At 53.4% G+C, this 15,196-nt stretch overlaps 1 protein-coding gene across 2 annotated transcripts in view; it reads right to left on the reverse strand.

The window, feature by feature from the left end:
- Positions 1-12,564, reverse strand: part of AKT2 (AKT serine/threonine kinase 2) — a 48,798-nt gene extending 36,234 nt beyond the window's left edge. Inside the window, exon 1 of one of the 2 annotated variants that reach the window (XM_082862932.1) lies at positions 12,454-12,564. The gene's annotated coding sequence lies outside the window, so the exon portion shown is untranslated. Of the gene's footprint in view, positions 1-4,737; positions 4,824-12,453 lie in introns of those variants that run through there. The other variant, XM_082862933.1, reaches the window with a different exon arrangement.
- Between the last annotated feature and the right edge of the window lie 2,632 nt (positions 12,565-15,196).

Consider the following 15,196-nt stretch of genomic DNA (forward strand, 5'->3'; position numbering starts at 1 on the left):
CTGTTGCTGGAATAGTGAAACCCAGGAAGCAACCTAAATGCCCACAACAAGGGCCTGGTATCGTCACAACGGTTAATATGATGCCGGTACGAAAGAGCCAATGCCTACGCAGCACCTGGCACACGCCAGGCACACCTAAGTGCTTTGTACATGAGAATTCAACTCTCGCAGAAACCCTATGCGGCAGGCACTCTTTAGCTGAGGGTTTTTTTTTTTTTCCATCTCCTTCTATAATTATATTTAAACTTTTTCTTTTTCTTTTTCAGTTTTTTGGCTGCGCCACACGGACTGCAGGATCTTGGTTCCCCAACCAGGGATTGAACCAAGGCTCCAGGCAGTGAAAGCAGAGTCCTAACCACTGGACTGCCAGGGAATTCCCAAGGCACTCTTATTATCATCTCCATTTTTATGAAGATACTAAGTCACAGGGGTGAAATAACTTGCCCCATCACCTGATCAGGAAGTATGGAGCTGGGCTGGGACCCCATGGGCCCAAGTGGCCTGTGGAGTTAAGGCACACCTGGATTCACGTCCCTGCCCGTCAACTTTATAGCCTCCCCAAGTCTCAGTTTTCTCTGCAATGCAATGGAGATGACAGCAGGGCCTCCATCACAGGCTCATGTGTGGGAAGAGCCCAGCAAAGCACCCAACCCTCGGTGAAGGTCCACCCACCAGAGAGAACATGATGCAACCTCAACATGACATGCTGACACTGCCTGTCAGCGTTCAGTGTGCTCACGGCACAAGACAACATCGACCTGATCCCCTTCTGAAGCACAAACGTGTATGCACCACATCACCTCAATTCCGATATGCTTATTTTTTCACAGGCTGACAATACTGAGATTGACGTGCATCTCACAAACCACGTATAAACTTCATCTGCAGCATCCTTTTCAGAAAAGTGGTTATGTGATCAACAGTGGATCTTACGGGGAATGGTGTCTTCCACGGGAGGGCACGAGGTATATGTTAAACGTCATGTGCAGAGAAGGAACTGTGCCAAAGAGCCAACAGAGGCAGAATAATGGGAGCAGGAGTGAAGGTGACCACGGGAACCAAATGCATTTCAACCTCAGCTCCGCCACTTGCTGTGTGACGTTGGGCAAATCACTTCCCCTTTCTCCACCACGGTTTCCTCATCCGAAGGTTAGAGATAACAATGGAGCAAAGGTCCAAGGCTGCTGTGAGGATTAAATGAATTTATCCACATAAAGGCCTTCAAACAGAGCCCAATACGATTGACTGCTCAACACCTATCAGGTGTTAGCATTTCCCCAGCAGGTGGAGACACGGGGACCATCACTTCCTACATGACACGCTTCTGTAATGTGCATTTTTACCTATACTGTCTCTTTGGTAAGAAGGCAGTATAGTGAAGACACTTTTTCTTCTCCTGAGCACTACATGCTCCCCACAACTGCCCCATCTGTCTACTTGGAGCAGGTAAGACTGGAGGCAGGCTGAAGGCGTGGGTGGGCTGCAAACAATACTGGGACAAGAATAAGCACCAGAGCAGACTTCCTTCTCCTCCCTGCCACCAGCCCCACACTGCCTTGCTCTGCCCGCCTTTCAGCATCCACAGAAATCATGTCAAATGTTTAAGTCTGCCTGGCCACAGACCCGTAACACTCGAGAGCACCATGTCGCAGTTAGAGGGACCCTCCAAAAACAGCTCTGCTCTGGGATCACGTCACAGGCCCTTACGGAGGCCACAAAGGCCCACTTGAGGTGGCCCCTGCCTGTTCTCCAGCCTCATTGGTAAGCATGCTCTCCCTGCCCCTCCACTGTCCCCTTAACTCTTTGCTCGCCCTCTCTCCCTCACCCCAGGGCCTTTGCACATGCTAGTCCCCCACCCATCTTCATCTGCCAAATCCCTGTTTCCTCAGGGAAACCTGCCCTGACTGCCCCCTGCCTCACGAGTCACAGACCTTCAGAGCTCGGCTTTCCTGTCCCCTCACAGCACTTACCACCTCTACCGTGCTCAGTCACTCGTATAATTAATTATCCACCTCCCACACCAGACTCAGAGCTCCGCGAGGCAGAGACAGGGCCTGTCCTGGTCTGCACTGTGTCCCCAGCCCCACACAACCAGGGCCAGGCCCAGAGCTTTCATCAATTCAGGGTGGGGGTGGCAAACAGAACCACAGCTTCTGAGCTCAGAGTTCTGCCAAGTGGAGGGGGGAAACAAAAAAACCTGCATTCACTCATTCCACAAGTATGGCACCCATGCTGTGTCAGCACTGCTCTGGTCCCCAGAGAGTCAGCAGTGACCAAAACAGAACTCCCTGTCCTGGAAGAATTTATGGGGTGGGGGGCGGTTGGACAGGCATTAAAACAAATAATTTAAATAAACAGATAAGTTATACAGTACACCAGAAGGACAAATGTTATGGAGAAAAGAAGTATATAGAGGACTAGGTGTGTGGGAAGCGGGCAAAGGTTTCCAATTCTATAAACGGTGGTCAGAGCAGGGCTCACTGAGACAGTGGAATCTGAGCACAAACCTGAAGGAGATGAGGCGGCCACTTGGAGACCTGGGGGAGAATGGGCCAGGCCAAGAAAGAACAGCGCCAGGCGTGGCCTGCGTGAGACACAGGAGGTGGCGGAGGGGAGCGAGGCGTGTGTGGCTACAGAGGAAGCCGGGGACCTGGCTGGGCAGGGCCTGGGAGGCCACTATAAGGGCTGTGGCTAGGATTCCCCGGAGGTCCAGTGGTTAGAACTCGGCACTCTCACTGCCAGGGCCCGGGTCCCTGGTCGGGGAACTAAGATCCTGCAAGCCTCGCGGTGCAGCCAAAACAAAAAACAAAAACAAAAACAAAAAACCAACAAAGGGCTGTGGCTATTGCTTGGAGAGAGATGGCAAGTGTCAGCTTGAAGAGGGTGCAGTGTATGGAATCCCCTGGCCCCAGGGAGGCAGGAGCTGTATCCCAGCCTTCTCCTCCAGGAATTGTGCCCAGAAGAAGCCCTATGCACTGGCCTGACACTCCCACCACCTGGCTCACTTGCGGACCACAAGGACCCATACTTCACAGATGGGGAAAACTGAGGACAGGAAGGCTGGACAGCTAGGACACAGCTGAGGAGACTGAACCACGGCGTCCCAGCCTGAGCCTCTTCCACCTCCCTCTACCCTCACTCTCAAGAAACCGGGCCCCTCCCACACCCCAGCCAGCCCTCTCTTACCATCCTCGATGCACTGCAGAAGAACAGGGCCACCCTGCCCCCCGCCCCCACACACACACACTCACACGGCCCCTCCCATCTGGCTGAGGGGTTCCTCCCTCACAGGAGCGGCTCCGCACCGCCATCCTCTGCCTGCCTCCCCAGGCAAGCCCTGAGGCAGGGCCTGGTGGTGTGAGTCCCCACGTCATCCCTAGGGCACCTTGGAACAAACAGGCAGGATCCTCACCAGGGCTAATATTTACTGAGCGCTCGCAACGTGCCAGGCCTGGATTCATATTAATAATCCTCACAGCCACCTTGTGAGGCAGATATTATTACTAACCCCATTCTTTGGAAGAGGAAACAGAGACCTAGAGAGAATAAATTGTGTGCCCAAGGCCATAACAGCGGGTGAGCGCAGGACATGGCTGATCTAGACAACAGAATTTTCTGTAATGATGGAAATGTGGCTACTGGGGCTAGTCCAACTAAAGAACTAAATTTTCACTTTAATTTTAACTACTTAAAATTTAAATAGCCACACATGGCTAGCGGCTAGCATACTGGAGGTGTGGCTCTATAGAACCTCTCTTAATGAGGCACCAGGAGCCGAAGGCAGGGGCGGGGGTGAGGGCGGGCCAAGTACCATGGATGCTCACAGGCCCAGGGCTGGACCGTCCGTCCCCTGCCGATGACGCTCCCACGCTACACCATCACTCCCGAGCCACGACCTGCTCACCCCAGGGAGCTGGAACAGGGCTCCGAGGCCCAAACCCATACCTGGAGTCCTGCTGGACTCAAATCCCGACTTCCACTTCCAGGCTGCAAGGGATGCTTCTCTGAACGTCAGCATCCTCGGTCTATAAAATCTGATCTTAATACCAACCAGACCAAGCATTTATTATGTTATTTCAAAAGATGACTTTTTTGACAACCCAGGGTCGTCGTGGGGACCCAATGAAACGTGCTTCCAGCACAGTTGGGGGTGAGGCCGGTGCTTTGGAAGACAGGAAGCAATTACACAAAGGTGAATTCCAAAGTCAAGGGCCAGCCTGAGCCTCAGTTAGCCAGAGCTATGGAAGTGGCAGCTATGTTAATACTGTCAGTAGCTGGTTAAAAGGAATCAGCCAGATGATTCATGACATGCCCATATTAACTTTTTAAAAAATATCATATAAATGAAAACACACAGCTAGAAAGAAAGCAGGTAACTCGCAGACACCACCCCAAAACACATGCTCAACACCCTCACCGGCCACCCCCCACCTAGGTCTCTGGACACCAGTTTGAGAAGCACAGCCCTAGGGGACCCCAGACCTGCCCGAACAACCTGGGTTCCGCCATCCCCCGCTCCCTCCCTCTCCCCTAGCTCCACCACAGTGGCCTACTCTCAGTATCACCACCACATCAAGGTACCTCCCACCTCAGGGCCTTTACCCAGACTCTACCCTGCCTGGCCCATTCCTGAATGCCTCACCTCAGGAGACTTCCCTAACGCACCCCGCCGCCCCCGCCCATGGCCAGCTTAGATCTCTGTTCCCTTCCTCAGAGCACCAGTAAGGCAAACATTACCTCTCCGCGGCTTCCTTTAGACTAGGTGTTGCTCCCTGGTGTCCAGAACTATACATGGCACAAAGTAGGTACTCAGTAAATTATCTGGTGAGAGAATGGAATATACAAGTGACCAGAAACAGCCAAAGCTGGCTCCAGAGGCCATTCAGGAATCAGTGCCTGCCACCCTCATCCCTTCCCCCTGGCCCCTGGGGAAGGATGGAGCTGGCCAAGGTCAGGGCCCCACGGGCATGAGAGGCAGCCGCAACCTCTCTCCCAAACAGGCATCAAGTGGATCTAACTCACTCATTTCCAGGACAACTGAGGCTTTCCTTGTGCCAGCTCTGTCTAGAAGAAGAGAAAGCAAAAAAGAACAGAAATAACAATCCCAGAAACAGTGGCCGTGGCATTGGTCAGAGGCAGAAGAGCCAGTCTTAAAAAGGCAGACTTGACCCCAGATAGAGCTGGGTTCAAATTTCATGTCTGTCACCTATTAAAACTTTAACTTTGGGTAAATCCAATGACCTCCTGGGCCTTCATCTGGGGAGGAGAGCTGCACCGAGCTCCCAGGTCGTGGTGGGAAGCAGGCATGTACAGCCCTGGAGCAGTGCCTGGCACAGAGAGCCCACCGTGCCAGCTCTTAGCAAAACACGGGCCTTCTATGTAGTGCTCTGCACCTCAATTTCCTCTCCACAAAATGGGGTGACTGCTGCCTACCTCACGGCCTGCCATGTGTCTGAAAGCATGCACGGAGTGCTCACAGCGTCTGGCCAAGCCCCTGCTGAGCGACGGTGCCCTCTCCAGTGGGAACCTCAGCCAAGTGGCCTGCCACTGCTTCCCTGCCAACCAACAAGCCCGAGCTGGCCACATCCAGAGCCCCTTCTCTGCTCTCAGGTGCCCAGGCTGACGACCTGCAGCAACAGCAGCTCAGATCCACTGAGCACCTTCTTTGGAGGCCCCGTGCCACGTACTTTCTGACATGTTAGCTCCCTGAATCCTTCCTACAGCCCCTCTCGGCAGGGATGTGCCGTCAGCTGAGCAAAATGCATCTCCAAGGAATGAAATCAGGCCCCCACCGTTGCATGGCAACCAAGACAGGAGCCAGGAGCAGGGTTCACACTCAGGTTGGCTGCTCCCAGCCCGGACCACTACACAGATGATGAACACCTTGAAACCAGGCTGCAAAGGCCTGGGGAGGGGGGCAAAGGAGCGGCAGCCACCCCAGCCCGTTTGGAAAGGGCCCACAAGGTGGCAAACCAAGGCAGCCTTGGATTTCTGGCCTCACCCTTAGAAACAACATCTGCGGAAGAGCTTCCTGGGCAGGACAGCTGGGCCTGAGGAACTTCCTGCAGGAACCTCCGACATGTAGTCTCTCCTTGGCCAGCCCTGGCTTGCTGCCCCCTGCTCCCGCACCCAGGACAACCGGGACCTGACGTGGGTGCCGAGTTGGCAGCAGGTCCTGCCCCCGAGGGGCCAGGCCGAGCTCCCACTCCACCACCCCTCCCACCCCTGCTCCCTCCCTCCCTCCCTCCCTCCTTCCCTCCTGGTCTGCTCCCAGGGCTGTCTCCCCAAGCTGGGCCTCCTGCTGCTTGGCTGGCTGTCCAGAAGAGCCTGCCACGGAACCACCCCACCGTGCAGCCCAGAGGCCTGGTGCTTGAGAGCCTTCCACTGAGAGCTCTTGGGAAGTTGAAGAGGGGCCCAGGGAGGGGTGTCCCTGGGTCCCCCAGAGGCTTGGAGATCAACTGAGAAAAATACTCCTTTCCATCCCCCCCATCCCAAGGGATTTCTGGAGGCCCAAGGATGCATCCTCTGAGGGGCTCTGCTCCTTCCAGGAAGACACTCCAGACTGAGCCTGGGAAAATCAACAGCCAGGCTCCTGCTTACTGCGCTAAGCCTTAAGTTCCAGGCTCCGGTGTGGGATTAGAAGTCCATGGTTACCAAGCACCTTCCTGGGCTGGGGGGACTCTGGAGCCACTCTGCCCAAATACAAAGCCTGTCGGTGTTGGGGGGCCCTGCACAGATTACCGAGGCTCTCCAGGCCTCATTCCTCACCCCTGGGAGGTGGGAACCACAGCTGATTCCTCCTCGGTCTGAGGGGTTTTCACTCAAGTCTCCCATGGCTCTTCACTGCACACCAGTCCTACCTACAGGCCACCTCCCCAGGGAGGCCCTCCCTGATCATTCCAGCTAAAACATAACGTCCCCACTCTCTCTTTCCCCTGACCCTCATTCATTTTGCCTTTGAAACGTTCATCACAACCTGATGTCCTATTATTCGTTTGTTTGCTGGGTACTTGCCTCCAATAGAAGGCAGGCCCATAAGGCCCAGTCTTCCAAGTTCTAGAGCAGCGCCAGGAACGTTGCAGGCCCTCAGGCCACAAGCTGAGTGGAAGGCAGAATCAGCAGGAACAGTTTTTAGCAGGTATTATTGTTGTTCTGTGCTGGTATCTGATATTAGCTGTTTAGTTGGGGAAGGGTGGGCAGAAAATCAGCCCCCTGAGCCCCGCCATCTGTCCCTAAAGGGAAAAGCCACGGGCCCTGGGAAACACGGTGTGAAAACCACAGAGGAGGGAGGCAGCCAACAAGGCCTTCGCTCTTTCTACGGCAGAGATTCTACTCAAGGGGGAAGTGGGAGGCATGTGAAACTCCCTGACCGGCTCTAAAATCTACCCCCATGCCAGGCAGAAGCCTGAGAACCTCTCATATGGCAAAAGGCATCTTCTAAAACCCTCAATCTGACCAAGCTGCTCTTCAAGATGGTCTACAAGGCTCTGAGTGACCCTGCCTGCCCTCAGCTGCACCTCACCTCACCCTGCAGGGCCTCACGGGCCTCTGCGCAGCCTGTCCCTGCACCTCGCTGAGCTCAGTCCTCCCTGCAATTTTTGCACTGTGGTTCCCCCCACAACCCAAGGCTGTTCCTTCTCCTCAGGTCACCTTGTCAATCTGAGATCAGCTCAGAGGCCTTGCTGACAGCCCATCGCACCTGATTTTAATTGCCAAGCACCTCCCTTTAACCTGCCCCTTGTTTATTCAGCAGGTTCAGGGTTTGCCTCCCTCAGCTCCACGGGGGTAGGGCCTTTGTTGAGTGCCCCGCTGTATCCCCGGCACCTGAAGCAATGCCAGACACAGAACAGGTGTTCAATAAATGGTGGCGGATGAATGAAAACCTTTCCTCAGCTCTGCAATGCCTTCGGGATCAAAGCCACACTTCCTGCCCAGGCCCACGAGGCTGTGAGAGGCCTGGCCCCTGACTCCCATAAGCACTGCTGCTACCCTCCCTGTTGGAGACCACCCTTCTGCCTCTCGGCCTTCAAAAGGACTGTTCTCACCCAGGTCAAGGCCGGTACCACCACTCCTGGGAGCTATGGTGGAGAGTCAATAAAAGCACAGGTAGGAAAAGGGTTTAGCAGAGTATAACATCCGGAAAGGACCTAGAATTTCGACCTCAAGGAGGGGCTCCGGGCAGCAACTGTGTAGGAGATGGCGGGGACCTGGGGGTTGCATTTGCCCCGCCCCTCAAGCCTCCAGAACCTCCTGTTTCCTCACCTGGAAAATGGAGATGCTAATTTCAGCCCTGCCCTCCTCCCGGTGTTACCTGACCAGGCTCTGTAACCTGGGAAGGGCCTTCAAAATCCTAGCAGAAGTAATAAGAATTACAATTGTTAAGATATCCTGAGGGCTCACCATGTGCCAAGCACTCTTCTTAAATAGTGATAACTGGAAACGTTTACTGCAGGCTTACTGTTACACCTGCACAGTTATAAGTGCTCTCCAGAAATTAACCCATTTAACCTTCACGACAACCTATCAGGAGGGAATTATCATCATCCCATGACACAAATGATGAAATGAGCTCAGAAGAATTGAGAACATGCTCAGAGTCGCACAGGCAGCAAGTGGTAGGGCTGGATTTGAAGCACTGAAGCACTTCAGTACAGCTCTTTACAGAGTTTAGAAACCAGGACAGCAGATTCCCGGATCCTGGCTGGGCCAGGCTGGGGGGCTGGATTCCAGGATGATGCCTGAGAGGACTGAGGGTGGGGGCGGTGGGGAAGGATCGATGCCCTCAGACTGCCACCGGAGCATTTATTCAGTGCCAGGCACCATTCTAGGAGCTCCTCTTGGATTCATTCATTCATGAAAGCCTGAGGGGGATGTCATTCTGAGCCCATTGCACGGAGGTGAACACTGTGGCCCAAGGTCACACAACTAGAACATGAAAGCACCAGAACTTGCACACATGCCCACTACACCATCCTTGTGCAGGGACCTCAAACACGGGTCCCCTAGTAGCTGTGTCACCCCCTACATGTCTCTCCTGCTGTTTCCTCCCAGCTCCCAGCAGACATTCTGCCCCAGGTTAAAAGATGCCCTGGCTCAACCCTGAGGAGGGACCAAGTTTTATCAGCAAGCCCAGAAACTGCTAGACTGGCTGCCGGCAGAGGTGCTCATGGCAGCCCTAGGCTCCAAGGGTGAGGGGAAGGAAATGCCCGCAGTTGGCAGGGTCTAGGGCAGGAGCTTTGAGGTGACAGAGACCCTCTCCAGCTTTGGGACCATGAGCAAAGAATTCATTCAAACCCCAGTCTGGCCCCCAAGCATCTGACAGACCTAGAACAAAGCAATTCCTCCTCTGAGCCCCAATTTCTGACTCTGAAAAATGGACAGAAACACCATATCCACCCCTGGATTCAACTAAACCACTGTTCCAGTTACATGTTGACAAGCGGTTTACTGTGAGGCTAAACCAGGCCAGGAGTTCACGTCCCAGCTCTACCACTTCCAACTTTGAGATGTCGGGCAAATCATTTCACTTCCTAGCAAGTGTCTTGGTTTCCTCATCTGTAAAATGGGTATCACACTGCTACCTAGCTCATAGGAGTCTATAAAACAGGCATAACCATACCTACCCCATGGGTGTGTTTTGAGATTTAAATGAGGTCATGGGGTACTTCCCTGGTGGTGCAGTGGTTAAGAATCCGCCTGCCAATGCAGGGGACACGGGTTCAAGCCCTGGCCCGGGAAGATCCCACATGCCTTGTAGCAACTAATCCCATGCGCCACACTACTGAGCCTGTGTTCTAGAGCCCGCGAGCCACAACTATTGAGCCTGCGTGCCACAACTACCGAAGCCTGCAAACCTAGAGCCCATGCTCCTCAACAAGAGAAGCCACCGCAATGAGAAGCCCATGCGCCACAACGAAGAGTAGCCCCCACTCGCCGCAACTAGAGAAAGCCCACGTGTAGAAACGAAGACCCAACGCAACCAAAAATAAATAAATAAATAAATAAAAATAAAAGAATAAAAGATAAATGAAGTAATGTGTGTAAAAGGCCTGTCACATGCCTGACATAGGGTGAACATTCAATAAAATTCAGTAGGGTTTCCCCGGTGGCGCAGTGGTTGAGAATCTGCCTGCCAATGCAGGGGACACGGGGTCGAGCCCTGGTCCGGGAGGATCCCACATGCTGTGGAGCAAGTAGGCCCGTGAGCCACCACTACTGAGCCTGCGCGTCTGGAGCCTGTGCTCCGCAACAAGAGAGGCCGTGATAGTGAGAGGCCTGCGCACCGCGATGAAGAGTGGCCCCCGCTTGCCGCAACTGAAGAAAGCCCTCGCACAGAAACGAAGACCCAACACAGCAAAAATAAATATTAAAAAATAAATAAATAAAAGAGTGTTTCTAAAGAAATTTAAAAATAAGTTAAAATAATAATAATAAAATTCAGTAGCTCTGGAAATGATTTGCCACTCTGTGCCTCAGTTTCCCCTTCTAAAGTGGAGATCATGACAACAGTACACAAAGCTCTAGGCTGTGGGCATTCTGCAAGTTAATCCACGTGAAGCATTCTGAACAGTGTATGGCACACAGAATGCACTCAATAAATATCAGCCATTGGTCTCAAGATTATTGTTTTTACTACTGCTGTTAATCCCATCAGGCAAACCCTCTAAAAGCTGGCAGACCAGAGAAAGAAACCCCTGGCGCAGAGAAATTCTACAGAGCCACCGTGGCCTCACAGAGACTCAGGGACCGTTCTCTCCAGCAACCACAACCCATGGAAGCCAGTTAGCTAGGAAGCTGATGATGTGGACCAGAGCGACTGTCTGCCCCCTTTGACCACATCACCAGCCCACATTAGCTGGGTCAATCAGGGATTATGGCCAGCCCTCCGGGAACTCCAGACCCAGGACAAAGGTTACCGAGCAAGCCAAGGTCACAGGCTGGCCTGAGGAGCCAAGCTCCCACCCAGCAACCACAGTGAGAAACCAGATTCGTGGGGGATTTGGCCGCCCCAAGTCCTTCGCCTCCCTGGGTTAGTGTGGGGCAGGGGCACCGCCACCAAGTCCCCTTGGCCTATGCAGAGAGGAACAGCTGGGAAAACAGCACTCAGCCTCATTGCCGCCTAATGGTGAAGCCAACTGTTATCGCCTGGTGGGGAGCGTAAACATGATGAGCGGCTGGACCAAGGAGACACAAACATGTGTCTGGCCTCATGGCCAGGATGCAGGGGCCTGGGGTGGTGCCTGGCCCCTTGGCACCCACCACCAACCACTCTCAGGCCAGAGCTCCGGATGCTTCTCTGACAGAGGAAGAGTAAACAAGGTTCAAGGGCAGACCATGGAAGACCTAATTACGCCCAGGCCTCTTGCTGAGCCCAAGTGCCTTCCAAATGAGAGGAAAGGGGTGCTCAGAATTCTAAGGATAAAGATGTCCCAGCCACCCTCCCCTCGGGGAGAAGTGTCCCTCAAAGCACTCCTTCCTCCCAAGTCTTAAGCAGATCCAGGGACACAGATCCTCAAATCCAAGCTCCATACCCCCTCCCCTCCCTAATATGGAGCCAAAAGCTCAGAAAACAAGCGGCTTCTAAGACGTCTCCCCCAACGCCCCAACCAAAACCACTGGAAGAATTTGCCACAGAGGTGTCCCAACACACCTTAAAATGAGGTTTAATAACACGAAAAGGTTCTAGGGTAGACAGCAGTCCCACTGACCATCCACTTCCCCTCAAAGTCAATAAGAAGTTCAATAAAGGGTGATTCCCCCTCCAGCTCAGCGTAAACCCCCAAGCTCCACCCACCAAACACAGGAGGCAGAACCCCCTCCTCGCTCGGCATTACAGCGCTCCCAAAGTAACTCCCCTGAACACCCACTCGGGCCCGTCCCCCCGCCGTCCCTCAAAATTATAAACATCACAGCCCTCCTCCTTTGATATACCGCGGCTCTACGTTCTAAGGATGGCTCCCCCCAGGACCTCAGTGGTACAACCCAGAGGGCGCTACCCGGGCCACACTAGATACAGCTCTCTCCCCAGAAGCCCCTACCTCTCTAAGCACGCTCTAGGAACTATTTCCACAGCCCCCTACACTTGGTAAGACGCGCCCCATCAAAGGCTTAGCCTTCGCACACCAGGCGGGCTCTCCCCTCCCAGCCCTCTGGCTCAACCCCCAGCTCAGCACGCAGGGGTCTACGCCTCCAGCCCTTCAGTGGTTCGGTCCCCACACTTTGATATGCGCCCCCTGCAGCTTCAGTGGTACTGCCCGCCGCCCCCGCCCCCTCGGGGCTAGTCCAACCGCCCCCGCACAGCCTCCCCAACTCAGTCCCGGAAGGGGGGGGCTCAAGGACTACGGTCCCCGCCCAGTGGGCACCGGTGGTACGGCCCAGCGCGGCTTTGCTGGGGGTCCGGACGCGACCATCGCGGGGGGGGGGGCGCTTGGGGACACGCGCTGGCGCACTCACCTGTCACCGGCGGCCGCCCAGCCTCTCTGGCGGGGTTCTACTCCTGCCCATCGCCACGCTACGCTTGATCCCGCTCCTTGTGTTTCTGGCGGCGGCGGCGGCAGCACCAGCAGCAACGCCTTAGCGGAGCCAGGCCCAACGGCTCGCGCGGCGCGGCCCCCCCGCCCCCTCCCCCCAGCCCCCGCTTACCGCCCCCTCCCACCCTCTGGACGGAAATACCGCCTTCTCCCGCCACAAACAGGAACTGACGTGAGAGAGGGAGAAAGGAACTCGAAGAGAGCTAGAGCGCAAGCGCAAGGAAGGGGAGGTGGCCGACTCAGAGAAGGGCGCCTGCGTACATTAGGCAAGCTTGAACCGGTGTGGGAAAGGGATGTGCCTCGCGCAGGCGCCGGACGGAAAAAAAAAAAAAAAAAAAAAAGATTGCGCAGGCTCAGTAAGACTCTGACGCCCGCTCTCCCTGGAGGCTAGCCGCGATGATATTTCCCGGCAGCCCCTGGTCCTTTATTTACATACGCTTTGATCTGGTTTTACTCCGCTCTCGCCTTTAGTTCAGGTTCCGAGGCTCTTAAAGAGCCTTGGAGCGGGCGTTAGGAAGGGTTTCCTTTTCGGTATTTCCTCTCATGGTTGAGCACAGGCACTGAAGCCACACAAACCCAGCTTTGCATTTCCTTACTGGTGACTGTGGGCAGAAGGCTTTACCATTTTCTGTGCCTCAGTAGCCACATCTGCAAAATGGAAACAATCATAGCTGCGTCCCTGGGCTATTTTATGTAAACAGAACGGTGTATGTCAATTAGATATGCTATAACTCCAAAATATTAATCCTATCTGTTCATGATATATATATGCAATTAAATATGGGGTATAACTTTTTCACGGGGTAACTTGGGCCTACAAATGCCTTAAAATCGCCCTGGGAAAAAAAAAAAAAAAAGAGCACAGATCCTGGCCCGTGTATTAGCTAGTGTAGTAGACAGCTGTGAGACATCCGGATCCCAGTTCCTGCTCTCTCATGGGTTGGGTGGGGCTTCCTACTTTATGAATTTGGGTTCTAGTAATGCCACACAGAAGGCCTGGCTGGGAGTTGAAGAACCCTGGGTCCACCTAAGTCTGCAAGAGTGTCTCAGGCAAAGTCCTCTCAGGGGTGGTAGTTTCTCCAAAGGTAAACCTACTGCTGGAACTAGCCCTCTGCTGGTGGGTCTCCAGCTTGGCTCTGTGTTCCTAATTCCTGGTCTTCCCCCATCACACTCTGACCAGAGCCTCCCCCCTACAGCCCTGCCCATTTTAGCCTCTCACTGCCTGTTAACAGATCTGTCTTCTCCATTGCACAGTGAGCCCCAAGAGGGAAGAGTCCAGGACTATCTTAGTCATCGCTGTGTACCTAACACTAACCAGCAAAGGTCCTGGCACAGAGTGGGCTCTCGAGGAATATTTGTTTCAAAAAGTAGCCCTTCTGCTCTGATCTAGACTCAAGGTTACTCTGGCCTACTCGATTTACTCCACTCCAGGATGAACAGCTCATAGTCCATTCCCCTACCTCTAAGTCTTCCTGGGCTGGCTCGAATCCCTGCCCCTCCTGGGAAACAGGATGGATTACAAGACACAGAGATGTCACTGAAAGCTTCCGTGTGCTTGTGTCTGAACTTGTAGGGGCACTAGTAGTAAAGGGTGATGGCTTTCAAACTATTTTAAGACCTAGTAGGAATTCCCTGGTGGCCCAGCGGTTAGGACTGGGCACTTTCACTGCCAAGGGCCCGGGTTCAATCCTTGGTTGGGGAACTAAGATCCCGCAAGCCATGGCGCAATCAAAAAAAAAAAAAAAAAAAGACTGAGAACACACAGATGTATACTTACAATCCCGTGAAACAAAAGTGTCACCAAAGGGAACTCCCTGGCAGTCCAGTGGTTAGGACTCTGTGCTCTCACTGCTGAGGGCCTGGGTTCAGTCCCTGGTTGGGGAACTAAGATCCCACAAGCTGTGAGGTGCAGCTAAGGGAAAAAAAAAAGTGCAACCAAATGCTATTTACCCTATGTATGATGCACTCTGATATTTAATATTTTTTTCAGTGCTGTTTGAGACCCCGCTGAACTAATTTTCTGACCCACTAATGGGTCGTGCCTTGCAGTTTGAAAAACACTAGTCTGGGAGCAAACAACACTTACTTGCTTTGGAAATAGATAGGCCCTAGTTCTAATCATGCCTCTCCTGTGTCCTTGTCAAAATAACATCATTTCTCTGAGCCTGCCTTTCCTCGTTGCAAAACAGTAGCAACAGAATTCATTTAGCAGTTACTACAGGCCAGGTTCTGTTCCTGACACAATCTCACCAATGCTATCCTGTTGCTGTCAACACAATCTTGGAGGTTAAGTGGGACAGTATGTTAACGGGCTTGCTCAGGGTCCCAGGACAAGTTAGGGCTGGAGGCGGGATTTGAACTCAGGTAGTCTGATACAAGAGCCTGTGCTTTGAACTCATATCATGCCGGAAAATGAAAAGTAATAGCCCTACTTCTGTCCCTTGTGTTGCTTTGGCAAACCACTTAATTATTGTTTGGGGGTCTCAGTCTCTCAATTTCCACATCAAGGGTGATTGAGGAGAAAATTTCCTAAAACCCCAAATTGCTCTCTACCCTCTAATCTACTCTGTGAACTTCCCGCCTATGACTATAAATATGGGCTGCACAGGCACTTTTCTGGGGAGAAGGGCCCAAAGCTTCTCATCTTTAGTCTGCTCAAAGGCCTC

The sequence above is a fragment of the Leucopleurus acutus genome (genome assembly GCF_964270905.1).
Source record: "Leucopleurus acutus genome assembly, chromosome: 20".
Taxonomy (NCBI): Eukaryota; Metazoa; Chordata; class Mammalia; order Artiodactyla; family Delphinidae; genus Leucopleurus; species Leucopleurus acutus.